General features: G+C 38.0%; 1 long non-coding RNA gene across 6 annotated transcripts; it reads left to right on the top strand.

Moving 5' to 3' along the window:
- On the top strand, positions 1-23,181 carry LOC143876028 (uncharacterized). 6 transcript variants are annotated; one of them, XR_013250281.1, is made up of 5 exons: positions 1-231; positions 3,685-3,833; positions 12,326-12,403; positions 17,406-17,569; positions 22,939-23,181. It is a non-coding gene; the product is annotated as an uncharacterized LOC143876028 (long non-coding RNA). The 6 variants fall into 6 exon arrangements; XR_013250278.1 differs by having other exon boundaries at positions 1-240; positions 17,508-17,569; XR_013250277.1 differs by having other exon boundaries at positions 1-240.
- Positions 23,182-24,269: the final 1,088 nt, after the last annotated feature.

Raw genomic sequence — 24,269 nt, 5'->3', positions numbered from 1 at the left:
CATTTCCCATCCCTATTTTTTTACCATCTACACCCCTGCTACTGTAACGTATTGCTCTTCTTTATTTTACTTAAATCTTCTTCCGCATTTCTTAGCTCCTTAGAGCTCTTCCTCTCATTTCCTCTAATCTGCATTTGAGTCTATATCCTCTCCTCTTGATTGCTGTTACAATAATCAGCACATAAAGACTCGGCGTTGATCGTTTGTGAGCAGTTTGAGGCCAATGATAATGTACGGCAGGTGAGAGAGCTTTAGGTACTGTTTGGATTGCAAGAAAATTGTTTCTGACGGAATTTTTTTCTTGGGATTTTTTTTTCATGATTTAGCAGGAAATGATATGATTATGGTTATTTTAGAGGGATGTTATCATAATTTGAAGGTCCATCTAAGTTAAAATTGAATAGAATTGGTTCAACTTGTCTCTTTTCATGTGGAAAAGAAAGTAGGAAATTTTACAAAAAAATACAAAAATTTTCCTTTCCAATTTTTTTCCTGAAAATTCTTGCAATCCAAACAGGGTCTTAAGGATTTCAAATTCTACTCTACTCCAATGCCTTGCCAATGTTCTTTTTGTTGTTATTGTTGTCTCTATTCGCGATCAGATCTCTAGAATTGACCTCTATGTACGTGTTGTTTGAGGCAGTAACGTAGGGTTCGACTATACGAAAATGCAAGAATTTTTTCCAATGAGATGTCCTTGTGAAGAATTTCTTGTTAATATCGCAAAACGAAGTTTATATTTAATTGCATTGTCGATATCTCGGTGTTTCTTAGTTTGTTTTCCTGTCTCATTGTGCCATTGTTTGACATAGTTAATCTGCTTCTTTGCTTGTATCCGTTTGTGTAGATTTTTCTGTTGTGTTGGACTGATTGAGAATGTTCATTCTCCTGTCACATTCTAAGGTCTCTCATGCTCTATTTTACTTTGCATTGATTTGTCGTGAGAGAAAAAAAAAACATAATCATTTTCGGATTGTATATATTCAGCTTAGCTTGCAAGCGATTTTGTTGGAGAGAGATCTCACTCAGGCGACCCGGCTCTATGTCAGATGGATTCGTCTTTTATAATGTTTATGATGCGGTCTCACTCCTTATTCCGACTTCCGAGGGCATATTCATAGACATTGTCTAATTTCCGTCCTCACCTGTTGGTTTTAGTCACAATTACAAAGCTTATACCACAAAATCAAGCGAATTACTTATGGAGTTTAAGTAGTTTCTCGTAATTTAAACCATCTCATGACGATATGCAGACGATGTGGAGTGCTGTGTGGTTAATGGATCCATCCCCTAGAGGATTATACCATTAGAGGCTACTACATATTTTGGCACAATAGGTCAAGAAGATGCTAGAAGCAATCGATTCTCTCTTCCGCCCAATCTCGTCCAAAACAGGGAACATGTTGCTTGTCTCTTCCTGATTGGTCTCTACATACCTATGTTTTGTAATCTCTGATATCCCAATTTTGTAGTCTCTGATAACCCACATATATGTTTTCCAACATCTCTACAGTTTAGTTATTGAAATTACACAACATTCATTTCTGCTAGTTGTCCAATCGGCAACCCGAAGATTTATTTTGATTGCTAGATATGACAGTGATAAAGAAATTAAATAATAGGCATAGCCAGGTTGATTTCTGCCCAACATCACCAACCATTATTTCAAAAGTTAGCCCAAGCATTCATCTTATGGTTGTAGTGTTCAAATTTTACAGAAATTGGCTCTAGACACTATCTGATTGCCAAGTATGTTAATTGTAGCAACAGATTTAGTGTTGTGATGATCCAAAGTCTACACGAACATAAATTCATTGCCCTGGTCCTGCATTCTGAAATGATGGCTTGAACCTTTGCTGTATGCTAGTTAGATTGTGATAGAGAGCTTTATAGATGAATTGAAGAAATATCATATAATTGGAAAAAGAAAAAGTTGAACTCATATTCATGGTGCATCTCTATATGGTTTTGCTTGGTCCACTGGGAAAATCTGAGACATTTTCCTTGCTTATTCATAGGAGGATAACATCACATATTGCTCCTCCATTTCTATTTGCAGATTCCATGTTCTATAGAAGTTCTACAACTCAGAGCCCTTGTCCTAGCATACTGAGTGATTGGGAATCCAATTTTGTGCTGATTAGGAATGTTTACATTTGTGTGTGTGTGTGTGTGTGGGTGCACAAGTGTAAAGAAAAGGAGTGTAAGTGTTGAAGGCTTGTGTGGCTATCACAAACTCAAACAACTCCATCTAAGAGTAATGAAGAAGCCAAATATAGTTGGACAAGAGGTGAGTATTTTCCATAATTACAGGAAACTTCTTAGTTGGATGGGAGCTTGCTCCCCAGAAACTTGCTTCTGAAGCTAAGTTTTTTTTGCTTCCCAAATTTAGGGGAAGTGCACTTCCCGCACGCTTCCTACCTGTTTCCTCTTAATTAGGAGTACACTTCCTATTTAGGTGATTATTTCTTCCAAAAAGTATATTTACTCCTTTTGATAATGTTGAAGGAGTGTATTTAAATAAAGGCATTTAAAACTCGAAATATCATTATTAGTTATGTGGATCTTTTTCCAATAAGTTAACATTAAATATATAAAAAAAGGGTGGCCCAGTGCACGAGGTTCCTGCCATTGCGGGGTCTGGGGATGGCTAGATTTTACTCAGCCTTACCCTTGCTTTGCAGAGAGGCTGTTTCCGTGACCACCTGGTCACAATGGAGCAACCTTACCATTGCACCAAGGATCGCCCTCTTAACATTATATATATATATATATATATATATATATATATATATATATATATATATATATATATATATATATATATATATACGAAAAAGTGATCCTACTCGGTCCTCGATCGGGTTAAAAACGGTGGGGCCGCACATTGTTTGGGTGATCCACAAACCATTCATTTGAAAGGCCCTTCCTAGATAGGGTGTCCACAAAAAATCAGATCCATTGGATCATCCTAACCCATCAAAAAATGGAGGGAACCATTTTTCCCTCCACTGTTGGATGGGTTAGGATCATCCTATGGGTCTAATTTTTTGTGGACACCCTATCTAGGTAAGGGACTTTCAAATGAATGGTTTGGATCACCCAAACAAGTATTTAATCCGTATATATATATATATATATATATATATATATATATATATATATATAATATTTGAAACTATAAATTCCTAAAATTCGTAGTTCTAATTAGTTGTGAAGTCTTCTTTTCTACATCTAGTCCTTACCCATATTAACCCTTCCTCCCTAACCTACTGCAATCCTACTCTTTCTATGCACTTCTTGTTCACTTCCAATGAGGCTTTTTATATGCTTCATGTTGACTTTCAATGACACTTCCCACACATTTTATTTTTACTTTCTTTAAAGCTTTTTGCTTCCTACATTTTCCCTTCTCGAAACCCCTCGCTTCCCGCATCGCTTCTCGCTTTCACTTCCCGCATCGGTTCTCGCACTCACTTCTCACTCCGGCAACTATGGTATTTTCAGCTTTAATTTGATTGGATTCATCCTTTTCCACATTAAAGAAAAATCACTCTGTATATTTTTTTGACATTATATGTAGTTTTTTTTATTATAATAAAAACCATCTTGTTTTTATTAAGACCTTTGGAATTTGATGGTCTTATTTCTGAAATAACCATGGACTATTCCTTTCTTCTTAAGGCCGTTGCAAATGCACTAGATGCGGTGGGGACATGATGGGATATTTTAGAAAGAGAAAGCAAGGTGAATTTCAAAGGTATATTTTAGGATTTCAGAAGGCAAACCATCTCCCAATTCACCAGGCGCTTGAGCTTGATTCGTGGATTCAGGTGCATTTTCAGTCTGAAGTCTGAACTGTTGCTTGTTGGTCCCATCATGAGGGATATGAAGTATATGTTCCGTAGATGCTTGAATGTCTACTAATGCCAATGTGCATGTTTTTGTGTGGAAATCTTTTTAATACATGAGTAATTGATCATTTGACTACTTTTTGTAATGATTGAATTCTTTGATTGCATCTGTAATTTTTTACTGGTTAGTAGATATATGTGTGTACAATTATTTTTCCTTTTTGTCTCTTTCCTTTTGGTCGATGTGAATAGATTCATGCTTGGGAGATAGAAAATAGACTGATGATTGAATTTTTTTTTTTTTTTGAGGACTCAGTCTAAGACTTGGTTATGTTCGCATTGAATCTCTGCTTTGAAATGTTCAGAATGCTAGTTGTATACATGATCAGTCTTGCTTGATGTAGAATTTTCTCTAGGGTTGTGTGATCTGATTTAATGTTGAATGTTTGTCGAGTGGCAACTGATTATGCTAATAAGCAATTATTAAACAGATCTCAATATTTGCTTTTCGGTTTTTGACCATCAATTTACGATAAAAAATTCAGAGGGATCAAATCTTTTTAAAACATTATTTGATTGTTAGAATAAGCCTAGTAGGGGCATTCTTGTCATTGTACTCTTTATCTTATTATATAAATACTTTCAGTGAGGGGGAGCCTAGCCCTAACTTACTTTTCTCCAATGCATCCCCTCTCTAACATGGTATCAGAGCCCTAGGGTTTTGATCCTACATCGTCGCCCTCCTCACCAATCTCCACCCAAAGTCAAATCCATCTACCGCACCAACCCAACCCATCTTCTCCCCACCTACGGCATCACCCTCTTCCCGTAACTCCACCCCACCGTAAACCCCACCGTACTGTACGTACCCTCTTGCCGTAAACCCACCCCACCTACGGCATCACGCTCTTGCCGTAACCCCGCCCCACCTTATGTAACCCCACCCTCTTGCCGTAACTCCATCTCCAAATACGGCACCCCCTGCAATTGTACGCACTCTCTCTCCCCTTCCTACCTCTGTACGGTACCCCCACCACCCTCCCTACATTCGTACAACCCTCCATCCCTACTTCCGTCCAGCAACCAGGCCCCACCCCCCGTATCCGTAATACCCTCACCCCCGTAATCCGTAATACACCCCCCCCCCCCCCCCCACACACACACACACACGCACACACACACACACACACACACTCTGCTTATCCATAATACCTCCACCCCCTCTCTCATTTGTAATATACTCCCCTCTCTTCCGTACCATCCACATCCCCTTACTATTCGTAACCCCGCTCTCCTACCTCCACACCTGTTCCCTTTTCCAGCCCTATCTCGGTACCATTAAAACCCTAATTTCTTCTCTCTTCTCCTAAGCTTTAACCCTAATCCCCCTCTTTTTTCATCATGCTTTAAATACCTTAGAACCTCTTTTTTTGTTTCTCTTCTCTCCATGACTCCCTGTCTTCTCTTATCTCTTGTCTGTGGAGCCGCGATATGAACCATTGTTTCGGCTAGTTGGGTTTCTCCATCTCCTCTTTCACCCTCTGGTGGCCGATTTTTGTGGGTATTTCTTCCTCCTCATCGTTTGTTGTCATTATGGAGCCACCTGTCATTGTGGATCCCTCTCTAGGCATGACATCTAAAATCCGTGCCCAACCATCCTCTTCGACTACCCCTTCTTCTTCTACTAGCTTGGCACCTGTGGATGGCTCTTATCCACAGCTGACCACTGCCAAGCTTGATGGGACCAACTACTTATCCTGAAAAGTTGCGGTTGAGACATCTTTTGGGACGGGGCAAGATCAGTTTCCTTCATCAGGATCCCCCCGCCCAAGGATCTACATATACTCGTTGGGAACAGGAGGACGCATTGATTCGAACTCTCCTTTGGCAGAGCATGACCCCTGCCATTTCGTCTACCATGATTCTCCTCCCGACCGCGAAGGAGATCTGGGATCACACTGCCTTGACGCATTCTGGAGTTATCAACTAAATCCAAATCTAAATCTTGTTGGTATCCAAACGTGGCCTTATTGAAATTACACGACATTCTTTTCTGCTAGTGGTCCACTCAGCAACCCGCAGATTTATTTTGATTGCTAGATATGACAGTGATAAAGAAATTAAATAATAGGCCTAGCCAGGTTGATTTCTGCCCAACATCACCATCCATTATTTCAAAAGTTAGCCCGAGCATTCATCTTATGGTTGTAGTGTTCAAATTTTACAAAGACTGGCTTTAGACACTATCTGATTGCCAAGTATGTTAATTGTAGCAACAGATATAGTGTTTTGATGATCTAAAGTGTACACGAACATATATTCAGTGCCCTGGTCGTACATTCTAAAATGATGGCTTGAACCCTTGCTGTATGCTAGTTAGATCGTGATTGAGAACTTTACAAATGACTTGAAGAAATAACATATAATTGGAAAACAAGTTGAACTCGTATTCATGGTGCATCTCTATATGGTTTTTTTGGTCCATCAGGAAAATTTGAGACATTTTCCTTGCTTATTGATATGAGTATAACATCACTTATTGTTCCTCCATGTCTATTTGCAAAATTCATTTTCTAAAGTTCCAAAACTTGGAGCACCCTGGGATTAGCAGATTGGGGTGATTGGGAATCTAATTCGGTACTGATTAGGAATGTTTACATTTGTGTATGTGTTTGGATGCACGAGTGTAAAGAAAAGGAGTGCAAGTGTTGAAGGTGTATTATTTGGGTGGCTATCATAAACACAAACAACTCCATCTAAGAGTAATGAAGGAGCCAAATATAGTTTTACATGTTAGAAAGGTTGAAAACCCCCGAGCAAAATCGCTACATGTAGCGGAAGAATAAACCGTGTAGAACAAAATTTTTGCTCTAACCCAGGATTCATAGAAACTAATTGATTTTATGGTAATTTAATAAACACAAATATAAATCAAATACCTTTAGTTGCTGTAGAGAAGAACACGTCCGCTTGATCTACTTCTCGAAAATTCGCCGGCGATCTAATCGACGCGAAACTGCAAGTTGAATCGATGGATTCCTTTTGTTACACAAAGGAACTTGTGTACAACTCTTTGTTCACTTTATAATCTGATCTAAATCAGAGTATAATATGGGAGTATATGTTTAGATCAATGGAGCTTGGTTGGATGATTGTCTTTAACCTTGAAAAGACAAAACTAGTTGATGGAATTGAGAGAGAAGAACAAGAGAAAGACTTTGGGATGTCTCTACCAATTTCTAGCACATGGAATTATGGGAGAGCCCTTAAAAAACTCTAGCACTTTGTCTTGTATTTATATAGTTTTTAATTACCTTTTGCAAAATCCAAAGTTTCTAGAGAAATCCCAAAAACTAAGGAAACTAATCAAAATTGGAAGCTCCAATTGGGAAACAAGACACACCCAATTGGAAACTCACATGGGGCGCCCAAGGTGGGCGTGCCTTGCTGCCCAAGCTACCTTGGGTTGCCCTCATGTGGTTCTCTTGTTTCCAATTTTGTTTTGCACATTGTTTCCTTCTTTCTCTCATTCCATTTTTCATCACATGTGTTGCTTTAATTTGTTAAAACAAATCAAGCAATAATATTTCAAATATTATTTGAATTTTAAATTGATAATGACACACCACATGGGGTGTGTGAACATGGGTCCCACCCATTTTTTCGTCCCATGTGGGTTCCACTTATCCAATTTAGATTTCTTGCATTCTTTATTTAATTCCTAATTAAATTAATGCAATCCAATCCTATCCAATAGGATTAAAGCTCCAACATAATTTATGATATTCCCAAAATACCCTTATGGTTAAGTACCTTATGGTTAATACTTAACCATTTTGGTATTCCCAATGATCCCATAGTATATATACACTATATACATTGCGTATATCCTTTCAATGCATCCAATGCCACGAAACTAGTTCATGTGAGCAACTAGATAAATGCGGGACCTCTATCCAATAGATTATAATAGGTCAATCGAGTAGTGGATAGGATCGTAGTAGGGATTTAACGGTAGATCCTGCAGAACCCACAAGTGGGCCCCACTGCAATTATTGCTCCGTAGCTAATGATATAATCGCATTGAGTCAGTGGCCTCCATCGAGACGTAACCCTCAAGATAACCGTCAAATCATCATACCCCTAATCACATCAAACGTGCAAGTCCTTTCTCCAAGTCCACATCTACCGAGTTGAGTCCTATGGGGGTGGACATTAACTACCCCTGTAGGGGTGTAAACGGATCGAATTCGAATCGGATAGTGCTATATCCGAATTCGAATTCATTTACAATATTCAGTATCCGTATCCGAATTCGACGGATGATTAAAATTTGTTATCGAATTCGTATCCGACGGATGTTATTCGAATTCGGATATTATCCGTATCCATTTATCCGGATTCAAATCCGAATTCGAATTCATAAACGGATATCTGAATTTAAATCCGAATTCGAATGTATCCGTTTATCAGGATTCAAATCCAAATTCGAATTCATAAACGGATATACGAATTTAAATCCGAATTCAAATTCAGTGTCTGAATCCATATCCGAATTCATATCCTGATAAATCATATCCGAATGTCCGAATTTGTATCCGAATTCGAATTCGAATAACCGAATTCATATTATCCGAACCCGAACACCTATTATAAAGAAGAAATTATAAACATCCAATTCAAGTGTTTATAGATACCACTCTGAAATCATTTAAAAGAAATCACAAACATTCAGTTCAAGAAGAAATTAATAAAAGAGGAGGATTCAACCACTCTAAAAAAAAGAAGAGATTACAGATACCTCTGCACCCTCACTTCCTTTAGTACCTCTATGGAAATCATCAAATCAATATAACAAAAAAAAGTAGCAGTTCAAGTGTTCAACCATCAAAACTCAAAGGGTCCACTCTCAAAACACATAAAGTTGCAAAACATGCTCATGTCAAACTACTTGGATCTTTGCCTCATGGCCCTCATCTTTCGGCGCTTCCTCTTGAGCCTCCTCATGTGCTTCTTCTTCCACTGCAAAAATTATCAGATCCCACCATTAGAGAGATCAATGGGTAAAATAAATAGAACTTTTTCAATGAATGAAGACAAATCACAATAGGGACAGAGCAGCTATGAAATGAAAAAAGGGACAGAGCAGCTAAGTTGTGAGTATGTAAGAGTGTGTGTGTGTGTGTGTGTGTGTGTGTGAGAGAGAGAGAGAGAGAGAGAGAGAGAGAGAGATACCACCATTGATATAAAAAGGGACTTGATTGAAAAGAAGCAATATGAATCACAAGCCCATCATCCTATCCTCCTGGAAAATAGATACAAAACCTCTTCATCCTTTAAATTTCACCTAAGAGATCAAGACCAAACAAACACCTAACACAGAAAAGGAATCATGTTCCAAAGTATACAATCTCTTTAATCGAGATGCAAGCATCATTTGTGCTACATTAGGAACCCAAAAGAATATGAGAAAACTAGCACACGGAAAACAATTGAGAACATAGAACTAGATCCTTCTCGCAATGCTGCAATAGATAGGAGATGATTGTTGGATTCCTCATCAGCACAACATAAAATGCGTCTATTCCCCATACAAACAACCTCTAACCTGTGGGGCAAGTTTCCTTGAGCTTAAATGGGACATTATATCTTTTGGTTCTCAGACATTGGTCATTTTTTCTTTTATTTCCTTACTCATTCTTTTATAGCAATTAACAATTAGGGTACAATTAACACTGTTCATGTTTGTCATAGCATACAATGTAATGATTTGAGTACAAATTTTAACCAGTTAATAAAAAAGACTACTAAATGCTACAAGTATCTCAAAGGAAAACCATAAGCCCAAGAGGCTAATCATAGATAAACAATTTGAACTCATGCATGCACATGCACACGCACACAGATAAACAAAAGAAATCTTAAGAGCTCTTAGATAGTCCAAAAATTTGTTACAATTTGTAGATCTAACAATGGTTTTTTCACTCTGATGTGTAACGACTAAAGACAACAGATATGAGATGCCAAATATACAACCTCACTCCAAAGACAAAGACAAACATTGGTTATTTACTCGAGAAAGCCTACAGTTGTTTAATGGCTCAATTCCAAAAAGAAATGCATACATACACAGTAATAACCTAATGAGGTATGCATGAGAAAATGTACTTATGTGTCCTAATGAGGTATTCAAAGCAAGCTACATGTAACCTGCAGATTCACAATATCTCATGTTAAGAAACTCTAAAGCAAAATCATTGATCAAATCTGTTTCAAAGGCCTTTGCACTATCCTTCTACCAACTCAACACTAAACACAACAGATTATTCAATTGCTGACCATGCTAATAACAGATTATAAAAGTAGAATATAACACATCGTAGCAATTTTATAAAATAACAAGTAAAGGTAGAAATGTAGAATATACCTGTCCAAATTCACTTCCAAAAGCATGGACCAAAACATCAATCAAGATTGAGAGCCTGAAACTGGTTTATAAAATAGAAAAAAAATCAGTCATTGTTAAAATTATCTTATAAAATAAGAACAAAAAACTAAATTAGTACTTTACTTACTTGCCCGTCTAGTGATGGCAACCAATCTTTCGTACAAAGTAAGCTTTCCACCGTTTCAGAATTTAATGAGGTACGTTTATCCTCAATTACTCTACTTGCTTTACTAAAAGTTGACTCCGATGCAACTGTGGAAGCTGGGATTGCCAAAATATCTCGAGTAAGCTTTGAAAGTGTTGAAATTTTTTTTCCATAGTGCCTCCACCACTGCAATATATCAAATGAAAGAGCTTCGTCCTCGTTGAATGGAAACAAAGATTCTTCTAGGTATTGCTCCAATTCTGTCTTTTTAGCAAATGATGACAAAGTAGAACGCTCTCTAATAAACCTCCTGAAATCTCCAAAATCCAAACTTGATTGAGTAAAAGCTTCAACTAAACCAGATGAACGTTCAACTTGATCCCCAACCCCACAACCAAAAGGAGCTTCAAGTGAAGAGTCCTCATATTCTGAATAAAGTTCAAGGAGGACATTACAGACTTTATTTTTGTACACTTCAAAACAACTACCATAGATTTTCTCATAAAAATATTCAACAATATGCATCTTATACCGAGGATCAAGAATTATTGCAATTGTTAGCACCAAACTACATTCATCCCAATATTTATCAAACTTATCTTGGATAAAAAATGCCATCCTGTGAATGTAGTCAACATCACTCAATTGCTACTTCTTCAATGTCAATCGAATTTTGCACACCTCAATAAAGTAAAAGTTGGTAGTTGGATATTTAGTACCAGAAAGTCTTTTAGTCACTTCATAAAAGAGTTTCAAACATTCACATATATTCTTTCCCATTTCCCATTCATCCTCAGTGGGTAGGAGTTTATACTCATTATCTAAGTCAGCTAACGCTCAAATGCCTATTTGAGCTCCAAAGCATCTCGTAACATCTCATATGTAGAGTTCCATCTCGTCTCAACATCCAAACCCACACGTTTTTTGGTAGTTAACCGAGTTTGACTCAATGCAAGACAAAAAATTTCATCTCTGTATGGGGAGTGATTTATATATTTGACACTTTTTCGAATTCCCTCAATTAACCCATGAATGACCTCCATCCCCTTCTTCACAATTAAATTCACGATATGGGCCGAACACCGAATATGGAACATGTCACCATAGTGGACAAGTAATCCCTTACCATTCAACCATGTTCTAATACCATCCAACATCCCTCCATTCGCACTAGCATTATCCACTACAATGCTAAATAACTTCTTGTCAATGTTCCATTCCAAAATCTGATTCTTCAACCAATCACATAATTGGTCACCACGATGTGGGTATTCAACAACATGAATAAAAATTAATTTTTTGTGCAACTTCCATTCCTCATCAATGTAGTGACAAGTCACACAAAAATACCCACGGTTTTGATGTTCAGCTGTCCACCCATCAGTAGTGAGACTAACTCTGGAGGATGTGTTTTCAATCTCTTTATAAATCCTTGCCTTCTCATCATTATAAACACCCACCAAATCAGTTTTTACAGTGTTTCTTGAACGAAATTTATAAGAAGGCATGCAATATGAAATCCAAAGCCGAAAGTACTCATACTCCGCCATAAGAAAAGGAAAGTCATGTTTTGCAATCATCTTAGCATACAAGGCCCTCTCAACTGCTGGGTCAAATTTATGTATTGCTAATTTGGGAGATGGGTCATTACTACTGCTAGTCTTTCCAAGATAATATTGGGTAATGTCGTTCGTTTGCTTATTTTTATTACACGTTTTGAGATGATTCTTCAAATGAGTTGTTCCTTTTGAACTTGACCTATCAAATTTTTTCTTGCAATGCATGCAAATGGCATCAATAACTCGACCACCCTTTACTTCCCTAGTAAATTCTGTCCATACAACTGATGTAGTCTTTTGACGTTTAGTTCATTTTCAGGATTGGGATCGGAATCATCAGTGGCAGGTGGAGGAACACTTCTACTAGGGGCATCAATACTTGTACCATGATTAGGAGGTATGATATTAACACCAACTGAACTAGGTATAGTAGCATCAGCACTACTAGACACACTAGACACAGGAGTAGCCAAATTCTGAGGTTCAGACATTGTTATCTTGGGTAAGGTCGTTCTTAGCAGCCTAAAAGGCACAGAGTTTTCAATAATTGCACTACCATCAACACAATTATTACCACTCTTAAAGATAATGAGAAACTAATTAAGATAATAGAGACAAACCATCTATGGACAGACCTAATAGATAAGGACAGGTTCATGCATTCCTTGAGTTATTCAAGCAAGCCTCATTATTATAGAGGATGTAAATTCAAATAGGATAGCATACTCACAGAAACTTTTGTAGGAGCAATGATGAGGCACAATCCTATGGTTTGTCTTCTCTTGCAGCTCTTGTGATTCACTAACAGAATTGTTGTTTGATGTTCCTCCTCGTTGATTCCGAGAGCTTTAGATCCTCAGCATAGAAATTGCTAATAAAAGAGAAATAGTAGAAAAATGAAAAATCAAGCAAAAATAATAACAACAAGAAATTGAGTAAGCAAATAACATACCCAAGAGTGGGTCTCTCCTTCAAGAAAGCACTGCAAATTGAGAAAATCCAAACAGAGACCTTCAATTTAAACCACCTTAGTCCAAAAAGGCAAAATGACAGATCTGTCCATAACAACAACAAAAAAACTAAGAACAATAAAAACAATAACAACAAACAAACTTGAGGAAGCAGATATGCCATTATGCTAATTGAGAAAGAATCTGAATCACACACTAAACTACTGTTACTAGAATTTTATGGATGAGAGGTGCAATCTAGGTTTAATTTTACTTTCTAAATTGAAATTGAAACTTGGCCCAAAGACTAGATTAGATTACAGTTTGTTCCCAATTGTTTTTCAACAAAAGCTTAAATCAGCCCAACCTAAATTACACCCTCACCCTAGAAACTCACCAAATGTTAAAATTAAAACAAGAGGAGATGAAGAACATACTCACAGGGTTTGTCTTGAAGATTAAATCACAGCCGGAGGTGATGGGTGGCCGATGGAGAATGACCGGTGTTCTCCTTCTCTTTTCTCTATAAATCCTCCTTGTAAAAACCCTAGCTATGGAAATGGTGGAGCTCAGTGGAGGAGGTAGTACAGATCCTATTTTTTAGAAAATTCATATTATAGAAAAGGAACAAAAGAAACCCACATAATAGAAAGTGAACAAGAGAAAACAGTGAAAAAAAAGGAACAATAAGCTAAAAATGAAAAGAAGTGGGTTTCAAACAGTGGGTTTCACACCCTAGCAAAAAAAAGGAACAAAATGAAAATGAAAATGAAAAGAGAAAAGGAACAACCATATTCACACATTGGGCTTCACACCCTAGCAAAAAAAAAGAAGAAAAAGAAAAAGCCCAAAAAAGTGTGTAGGTTAAGAAGCTTCACCCACTTAGAAGGAGAGAAAACAAAGAGCTTTTCTTCTCCGATCTGATCCCTCTCTCTCGCGCTTGATGGGGGGGCCGATTGGAGGCTGGGATGAGGTGGAATGCCGGCGGCGGCGAGAAGATGGAGGGAGCCGACGAAAACCCTAGCAGACCTCTTTTTAGCGTGTTTCGGTGTTTGTGTGTTTCTCCCAACAAAAAGCCGTAGTCGATATTAATATGAATGATATATTTCGCCCCCTTTTCTTCCCCAGGCAGCTGTCTCCCTCTATTAAAAAGTACTATATGGAGTATGGGCATATGGCCACACTATAGGATGATCCAAACCGTCCATGTGATGCCACAAAGAAAACCAACTAGCTGATTACACCTAAATTCTAGGTACATGTTTGGTCTAATTGGTTTTATGTGAATTTTTATTTTTAGGGAAAAATACACTTAGACCCCCTGTGGTTTTTGACACAATCAACTTAATCCCTAATGTTTAAAAAGTTACAAGTAGACCCCCTGTGGTTTCAATTTGTATAAGGTAGGCCCCTCTTTTGAAACAATATCAATGCTAATGAAGACCCCATACACCCCTCCAAACCCCATACCCCGAATCCAAACACTACCGAAAACACAGTGGGCCCACATTAGTTGGATGATCCAAAGCGTTCATTTGATGGGCCCTGACATAGATAGGGTGTGCCCAAAAAATCAGCTCCATATAGGGGTGTAAACGAGCCGAGCCGAGCTTGGCCAGGCTCGGCTCGTTAAGCTCAAAAGCTCGGCTCGGTCAGGCTCGGCCAGGCTCGCGAGCCTTACCGAGCTTGGGTTATATTAAGTTCACACCCCTCATCTTCCCTGGACAGCCCTATCTAGTGTAATTTGACTACTTTTTTACACTATGGGAGGTGGTCCAAGTAACAAATGGGGTTCCAAAAATGAAGTGACATATTTTGCCTCCCCCTTTCACTCCCTGGACAACCCTTTTAATGTATATATTAATATATAATATATATATTTAAATATATTAAATTCTTAACGAGCCTTAACGAGCCGAGCCGAGCCGAGCCGAGCCTAGCCTAAATCGGGCTCGGCTCGTTAAGGATTCGAGTCGAGCTCGAGCGAGCTTCCGAGCCCGAGCTAAAATTGACACCCTTAGCTCCATAGGATCATCCTAATCCTTCAATCTGTGGACGAACCGTTAACTGAGGGGGTCTACCTTACACAACCACAGGGGGTCTAAGTGTAACTTTTTAAACATTAGGGGTTAAGTTGAATGTGTTAGAAACCACAAGGGGGTCTAAGTGTATTTTTCCCTTATTTTTATACATGTAAACATAACTACATTGTGTTACATGTATTATGTATACAAAAATATTTCTATAGGATGATCCTAGCCCTCCGATCTATAGGATCATCCTATGGAGATGATTTTTGGGGAACAACCTATTTACGCCGTGTCCCATCACACGGACGGTTTGGATCATCCTATGTTGTGGTCCGTACAGTACTTATAGAAAAATATGCGACTATAAAGGCTTTCACCATATAACGCTAGCCGGAGGAACACGATCTTCCACTATTTTACGGGACTATAAGGGCTCACTCTGTTATGGAAACCTCCATAGATCAAAGGGCTAGCATCATCCTATGGAAGAAATTTTTGGGGAACAACCTATCTATGTTGTGTTCCATCACATGTAAGGTTTGGATCATCCTGTGATGTGGTATGTATAGTATTTTTTGAAAAATACGGGCTTACACCATATAAAATCTCATTTTATATTTTCTTTATACGTTTTTCCACAAAGTTACACTCACAAGTTTACAACAATCCAAACAGGGCCAAGCTAGTTAACTTTAAGATAGAAATAAATTAAATAATTAGCCCTCCAAGGCTCCAAGTAACCATATTGGCATATTCATTTAATTTTCCTGTAGAATGTGAAGAGAAAATAATTTTCACGAAAATTGTTTCTATTGTAGTTATTTTGGATTTATTTCTAAGAAAATTATTTCTATCAGAATTACTTTAAAGAAAATTGCTTCTATCTAAAGTTAACTTTGTGTTTGGATTGTTAAAAACTTGTAATTTTGTAGAAGAGTTTGGAAAGGAAAAACATTTGTAACATTTGTTAAAAGGGACTTCTTAGCAACTATTTTAAAAAAACTGGACTCATTGGTGTTACGCGATTCTTAAGTACTATTTACTAATTATTTTGCAAATTCGGGACTTATATTAAATAAATATTAAAATGTATATATATATATATATATATATATATATATATATCGATGGCAAAAATGTAAATCTAGTTATATTTGAGGTGTTCCTCCGGCAAAAATGTAAATTTTATTTGATGATATTATTAATAAAAATAAAATGATTCCGGATACGGATTCGGATATACGGATACGGATGCAGATACGGATTCAGATATCCGGATCCGGACCCGGATATTCGGGATAAACAGATGTACTTCTCGGATTCGGATGTTAAACGTATCGGATGTACCATTTACCAGATTCGTATCCGCGAAGAGCCAGATATCTCATCAACGGATTCAGATAATATCCGCTTGAAATGGATTCGGATAATATTCGCTTTAAACGGATTCGGATGCGGACGGTAATCGAATTTTCGAATGTCCATTTGCAGGCCTAACCCCCTTGGCTCACTCATGGTATACCTTTCAGTTAAGCAGTGTCGGCCCGCAAATGCATTTGTAAAACCATTTCAAAAGAAAACTTATTTTGTGAAATCCTTTTGATAAACATTTTATCAAATCCACCTGGCCAGGTATTTTTCTAGGCCTACTGCTCTGACCAAAACCGTAGATCCTATTAAATAGGCGGAGAATTACATGTCGGGTATCACTATTGACCTCGAAGGTTTGTCCAACACTTTAGTACTACCCTCTGGTGACTCCAATAAGAACCACGATTAGATAGACAAAAAACGAGAGACTCGCCAACAAACCAATATAACCCCTTAGGTCAAAGGAAATGTAAAGGGTCATGTCTGGTAGAATAGCTCAACTGTTTCATTGTCATACCCATTCTATCTTGCTTAGGGTCCACTACCCAAGTGATTGAGATAAGTCACTCCACATCTCGTGCATGTAGGGAAGATAGATGCTAGTTGTGTACAGGAGGTGTCCAACCTCAACCCCAACTAGGAACTACAAAGGTCTGCAAAGAACCAAAATCCCATATCTCCATGCTCCCTAGGATCTGTGAATCCATGAGTAGGGGTTTCCTATTTTTCTACCTAAGGACAAATACGTGTCAATAACAAGTAATATATCACACATATTTAACTTTTAGTACTCATAAATGTCATGAAAAAGAAACTTTTATTGATTAAAATGCGAAATATACTGGGTTTTGGGGCACCTACTCTAACATTACAAAGGTGAGTATTTTCAGCTTTAATTTGATTGGATTCATCCTTTTCCACTTTAAATAAAATTTACTCTCCTTATTTGTATTCTTTAAATATAACAAAAACCATATTGTTTTTATTACCTTGGGAATTTGATAGTCATATTTCTGAAATAACCATGGAATGTTCCTTTATTCTTAAGGTCGTCGCAAAATGCATTAAATGCACTTGGGACATGATGGAATATTTTAGAAAGAGGTGGCAACTTTAGAAAAAAAAAGTGAATTTCAAAGGTATTTTTCAGGATTTCAGTAGGCAAACCATTGCCCAATTCACCAAGAGTTTGAGCTTGATGCATGGATTCAGGTATATATTCAGTTTGAATGGTTGCTTGTTAGTCCCATCATGAGGGATATAGAGTATATGTTCGTAGATGCTTGAATGTCTACCAATGCCAATTTACATGTTTTTGTTTGGAAATCTTTTTAATACATGAGTATTTGATCATTTGACTACTTTTTGTAATGATTGAATTCTTTGATTGCAGCTGTAATTGTTTACTTGTTAGATATATGCTAGTTTTTTTTCCCTTTTTCTCTCTTTCCTTTTGGTCCATGTGAATAGATTCATGCTTGGGAGATAGGAAATAGAGTGAGTTTTTTTTCTTTGTTTTTTTTTGACTCAGTTTGAGGCTTGGTTATCTTCACATTGAGTCTCTGTTTTGAATTTTTTTAAAGCTTCTGTTTTGAATTGTTTTGAATGCTAGTTGTATACATGATTAGTCTTGCTTGATGTAGAATCTGCTGTAGGGTTCTGTGATCTGATTTATTGTTGTATGCATGCTGAGTGGCAACTGATTATGCGAATAACCAATTATTAAACAAATCTCAATGTATGTTTTTTGATTTTTCACCATCAACGTACGATAAATAATCAGAGGGCTATGATCATCCGATGAGAAGAGATTTTTTTGGATGGCCAATTCACTCCCAGCGCATACATTTTGTTCACTAACATTATCAATTTGCAGATGATAAACAGGCCGGCCTTTGTTTACTAAGAATGCCCCTTTTATTACCATTCAAAAAAATAAATAAAAATAATGCGCCTTTTATTGGTTTGAGATTTTTTTAGGTAGAAATGCCCATGTTAGGGTGCTTCTTACTGCCCTCTCTACTCTATCACTTACACCCCACTTGTCATTAGTGATCACATGAAAACTGTTTAAAAACTCGTCGACTCGACTCGGAGCTCGCCCGAATCGACTCCCTTTTACCTTGGCCGCATTCCGCGTTGCACCTTATCCGCATTTCACGTTTTTCCCTACAGAGTCGATAAAAACTCCTTTGACTCTCCCGAGTTGTGACCCATGTCAACCGTGTTTTTTGCCCCGTCCGCACCTAGTCGACAAAGTTTTTTTTGGCCTCATCCGTGTCACATCCGTGTTTTTAAACACTGAATGAAAATAGCACGCACTATGTGTGAATATGATATGTCTAATCAAGAGCTTAAACTAATGAATTCACTACCAAAATGATCAATGTCAGCATATAATCATAACAATCAAGCTTGAGTCCTATATACATGTGTGATCTAAACAATGATTTGGTGAATCCTCATAAGGGCGATTGTTAGTGCACCCTGCCAACTTGTTAAAGAGCCACCACCTTGATTATGGTCCAGGACCCATGCATGACTCTGGAAACAATGCCATAGTTCCAAAACGAATATGTTCTTCAGTTATGGGATTGATATTGGAATATATTGTAATAAGGGGTGGGGCTATGTACATCAAAAGGGTTTCCTCCCTCCTTTGTGTTAAGTGGGGTTTTTTACCCTTTTCCATGATAAGAATAAAAGGTAAAAAGGGTCGTGGGTTGAGAAACGACCTTCTGACTCCTTACCCCAATCTCCTTTCTCTCTTTCCCTTCTTCTCATTCATCTTCTTCCTCCCTTATTTTTGGTTAGATCTCTCTAACCCATTTTAACCTGGCATCGAAGCCAAAGAGATTAGATATGTTGTTGCACTTCCAAGAAACATGTGGAAATCAGATCTATCACCTTGTGAAGACCTTTTTTTCCATTGTTGGCTTCATCAAGAAGGATCACATCTAACCCAATTTGATTGGATCTAGTACTAGTTGGTAGGATCTGATTTTTTCATCAATTGTCTGATAAATTTAGACTGTTTCTTGAAGATGAATGAGATTTTTTAAGGTCGATCGATAATATGAAAAAATATAGATCTGTTGTTTATCGGCTCATGAAGACAAGAGTTCTGACCAAGCTGAGCAAAAAGAAGAGGAGTACTTGAGCCAACTGGAACATCCAAAAGCTTTGAAAAGATCTGAGCTAGAACATCTGAAGGTTCTGAGAAGATCTGAGCTGTTGAAGGGCAAAGTTAAAGGGACTGTTAATAAGTAGTAGTGGCAACCATGTAATAAGGGGTACATTGAAGGGGTGAAAAGAATTGGGAAGAGGACCACTGCCACATGGCAGCCTAAGAAGGCCAAGTGTCTAGGTGGACCACTTGGGTCAAGGACAGATGTCAATATCTCCTTGCAGTCTTCCACCTATAAATAGGAGGGATGGATGGATGAATGGGGACTTTTGGCTGAGAAGAAAAATTGAGGTTCCAAAATTCTCAAAAGCTCTGGAATCGGATTGGAAGCTTGGGGAAAAGGAGCTTTAGCAGAGGAAGTGTGGAGGATCTTGAAGAGTAAGATCTTTTCCATAATTTTGCCTTTGTTTTCAGTTTTGAATCCAAGACTGAGATCTCCTCTATTACTCTGTTCTTTCTTGTTTCATAGACTATAATTCTTCTTCTTTTTCTCTTGGATCCCTTCAAGATCTATACAATGTGTGAGCTAAGTTCAACTGGAAAATCTCAGATGTTTCCTCTACTTTCATAACAAACTATCTTTAGAATATCCTACATTTTTTCCCTCTTCTTTACTTCCTTATTACACCTCTGTTTCTTTGCTAATGTTGGAGTTGCAAGAGTAATGAGGTATTAGATCATAGTAGGTCTTTGCTAGTTATAAGTTTGCATCCAAATGTCAGATCCACATCCTCGGCCTATTCTATTTTGAAGATGATCATTTGGGTTCTTTTCTCCTTTCGATCTCTATGTATGGGTTAATATATGGGCTATTTTATGCATTGGTGAAAGTTGTTAGATGTTGTGTGGAGATTATACAAGTTTTTTATGCCGAAAGCCATATTTGGTAAATTTGATTACATAAGGGTGTCGACTATAGTATTAAAATGTGAAGAAGATTGTGGTGTGTGCTGAATCTGAATTTCTTGATATTATGGAACTAATTCATATGTAACAGTCCGTGGCTGCCTCTCGTTTGCCAATTTTTTGAGTCGTTTATGGTGTGTACTAGTCTCTTCTGGAATTAATGAGGAGGTGGCTCTATTGTGTCTTCGCTTGGAAATATGACAGTTCCTATGATAGTTGTGAAGGTTCCAATGATAGTTGTGAAGCTAACCGGACGAAATTACCTCCAATGGCCACAAGCTGGGAAGATCTTAGGAGCAAGAATCTTCCTCATCGGTGCTGCTCCCATGCGAGAACCACGACTCGGTGCTCCTTAGGACAAGAACCACTCCCATGGCGCTCTTGAAGAGACGGGAACCACTCTCATGGCACTCCCATCCAGCTTACACCATCAGTCCCACCATCACCAACTTCCTTGTATCAAACTCTCCAACTCTTCAAAGTGTACTTCATTGGAGCAAGCACAAAGGCATCTTCATAAGGCACGAGGAAAGAGGACATAGAAATGAAGGTGGTTAGAAATTACTACTTTTTGATGTACTTAAAATCTGAAAGATATATGTGAAGATGGTAAGAAATTACTATTTTTTGATGTACATGAATTTTGAAAAACATATAAAGAAAATGTTACATAAACACTCCCGCTTCGTGCTTCTAAGGTGAAGATGCATATTGGAAGGAGATGGCAGCTTGGATATCTAACCAGTAAGACGAAAGAATTAGCCCCAGATGATCTGCTTCATGACAGGTGGGAAGCAAAGAACCTCACAGTCATGTCTATCTTGATTAATTCGATGGACCCCTAGGTGAGTAGTGGCTTCATGTTCATGAAGACAGTTGTAGGCATAAGGGATGCAGCATCTCAAACTTACTCGTAAGTGAAGAACGTTTTCTGGATATATCAATTCCGGTAAGACGTTACTTATCATCGTCATGGGAAGAAGTCTCTAGTCAATTATTTTGCTTCTCTTCGATGTCTGCATGAAGAAATGGATTTCTATGATCCATATGTGCATGTTTGCACGGCGAATGATGTGTCCTATAAATAAAAAATGGGATGGAGCCGCATTATTGAGTTTGTTGGACTCAATCTGAAGTTTGAGTTGATTCATGTAATATTCTTGGACGAGAAGAACTCCTTACTCTGCATCAAATCTATGCCTGTGTTCAAAGTGAGGAGAGTCGACTATCTACCTCACAGCATTATGATGCTTCTATAATTGAACAAATCAGCACTAGCATTAAACAGTGATTTTGAAAGATGAGATAAGGGGAATGACAAGAAATTTAGCAGGGATAAAGACATGCTAAAGTGTGCACATTATGGCAAGTCCAGATATAAGAGATGGCATTGTTGGGATCTAGTTGGACGACCAGCTGGATATAACTTGAAGAAGAATTCACCCGCAGACTTATCAGCGAGTCCTATACCTATGGAATATCTCCTTACCTCACAAATTGTTGCTTACGACTCGTCTAGTCCAGTAATCACTCTGAGAGTGATATCCATTTTTGAGGATGTGTTGAATTGCCCGCATCATTAGTTATCCCAATTAGAGAGTTCATCTAACCCAACGCATGCTTACACAAGTATACACACATCTGCCTTCCATTCCTCCACTCCATTGTCATGGATTATTGTTTCCAGAGCTTACGACGACATGACGGGTGTATCCTCTCTTTTTTCCAAATATATCATCTGCTGTTATAAAGAAAAAGTCAAAGTAATAGATGTATCACTCTCTTCTATTGCTCGGAAGGGAGATGTTCCTTTACACTCCAAGTTGTCACTTTCTTTAGTTCTGCATGTTCCTAATCTCACTACAAATTTGCTATCTATTAGTTGCATGACTAAATCTTTGAACTGTATTGTTATGTTTTTCCAACCCATTGTATTTTTCGGAGCCGACACCCAAGGAGGAGGATTGTGGTATGACTCTAATGGCTTGTGCCTTCTCGAGACACCTTCAGTTCCAATGGCACACCAGCTCAGTAATATCAGTAGTTTATCTGGTAATAGCCATGGTTTTAAATTTGGTCCGAAATACCAAAATTTCGGATTTCGGTTGGGATCGAAACCGAAATCACCCAAACCTGAAATTTTGGCAAGAGTACCAAATTTCGGTATTTCAGTCCAAATTTAGGTCTCGGCTATGTTTGAAACCGAAACCGAAACCAAAATTTAAATCCATGGTAATAGCAATAAAGACCAACCGATGTGTTGGTATTGTAGGTTGGGTCATTTTTCTTTTCAGTCTTTAAAGATTTTTTTCCTGAGTTGTTTCGTCGTGATCTTTTGATTCCTCAATGTTAAAGTTGTACTGTAGAGTGTTGTATCTTTTGAGTTTGAATAAATGTACTATTCCTTTTAATGTTATTCATTCTGATGTTTGAGGTCTAGCAACCACTACCTCTCTCTTTAGTCGTCTTTCTTTTGTTATTTTTGTAGATGATTATGCTCGAAGCACTTTGGTTTATCCTATGAAATCTAAGGATGAAGTGTTGTCTATCTTAAAAAATTGTATAAGATGAATTTGTAAACAGTTTGATACTATAAAAAAAACATATTGGTCTGTTAATGGCGGTGAACACATGCGATGTCTTAAATTATATTTGAGTGAGTGTAGCATTGAACATGAAACTACTTATGCTGGTGCTCCTAAGCAAAATGGGTTAATGAAAGAAAGAATTGTCAACTTCTTAAAATCGCTCGAGCATTTCTCTTTGGTAAGAATGTTCTCAAAAATTTTTGGTCTGATACTGTTCTTATCGCTACTTTTATAACCAATCGTTTGATTCATAAGTGTATTTTTTTGGTTATTCCTCAACCCAAAAGGGCAAACAATATTTTCATCCGCCTTCTCATCATTGGTTTGACTCTCAAGATGTCATTTTCCAGTAATCCTTTTTTTTTTAATGGTAATCATTTTCCATTAATCTATTCCCTTCTTTATTGCTTGTGGTTCCTTTCTTTAGGAGGTAGGTGTCTGTGAAGGGTAAACAGACCTGGAGCTTCTATTCTTTTCCCTGTTATTCCTATATTTCCTTTGATATTACTACAAGTCTACCAGCCTACACTCCTAGCCTGTGCTGAGCTCCTGGGGTGGAGGGGAGCGTATACAGGATATATTATCAGGCACATAAGCCCAGTCGGTGCTTTTGGTTCACCCACCTCACCACTCGGCAATGACGCCAAAATGATACAAAATAGATATAGATAAAAATATTCATTTTTTTATTGGATCCAGTTGTTCTCTTCGGTTGGTCTCTTTTCTTAGAAGTGGTGGTTTAAGAAGTGCACGATCCTCTTTTTCTTGAAAGATACCGCCCCCACTGTCCGAGTTGCTTCTGCTAGAATGGAGAGATTGTTGGGGGTTCCACGCAAAAGCAAGAAATCTCACATCGGAAAAATTGAGGGATGTGGATGGGCTTATAAGGGAATGGACACCCTTCCCTTAACGGCTAGCTTTTGAGGGTGAATTCTACTTGGGTTCCAACAAATGGTATTAGAGCTAGGGCGTGGTAACCCCAGTGTGCCTCCGAGGACGAAAATGTCCTCCGGGGAAGACTTAGTAAACCTTGTGTGCCTTCGAGGACGGTGAAATTCCCTTGGAGAAGATCTCATAATTCCCACGTTGCCGCCGCGTCGAGGGGCGAAATTGTCCATGTTCCTTCCGCTTGGGGGGGGGGGGGGGGGGGGGGGGGGGGGTTCCACGCAAAAGCAAGAAATCCCACATCGGAAAAATTGAGGGATGTGGATGGGCTTATAAGGGAATTGGC

This window comes from Tasmannia lanceolata, unplaced genomic scaffold (assembly GCF_043159265.1).
Source record: "Tasmannia lanceolata isolate RefF3 unplaced genomic scaffold, GAP_Taslan_0.1 ptg000004l, whole genome shotgun sequence".
Classification (NCBI taxonomy): Eukaryota; Viridiplantae; Streptophyta; class Magnoliopsida; order Canellales; family Winteraceae; genus Tasmannia; species Tasmannia lanceolata.
Note: the sequence above shows the minus strand (reverse complement) of the source record. Positions and strands in the feature narration are given on the sequence as shown.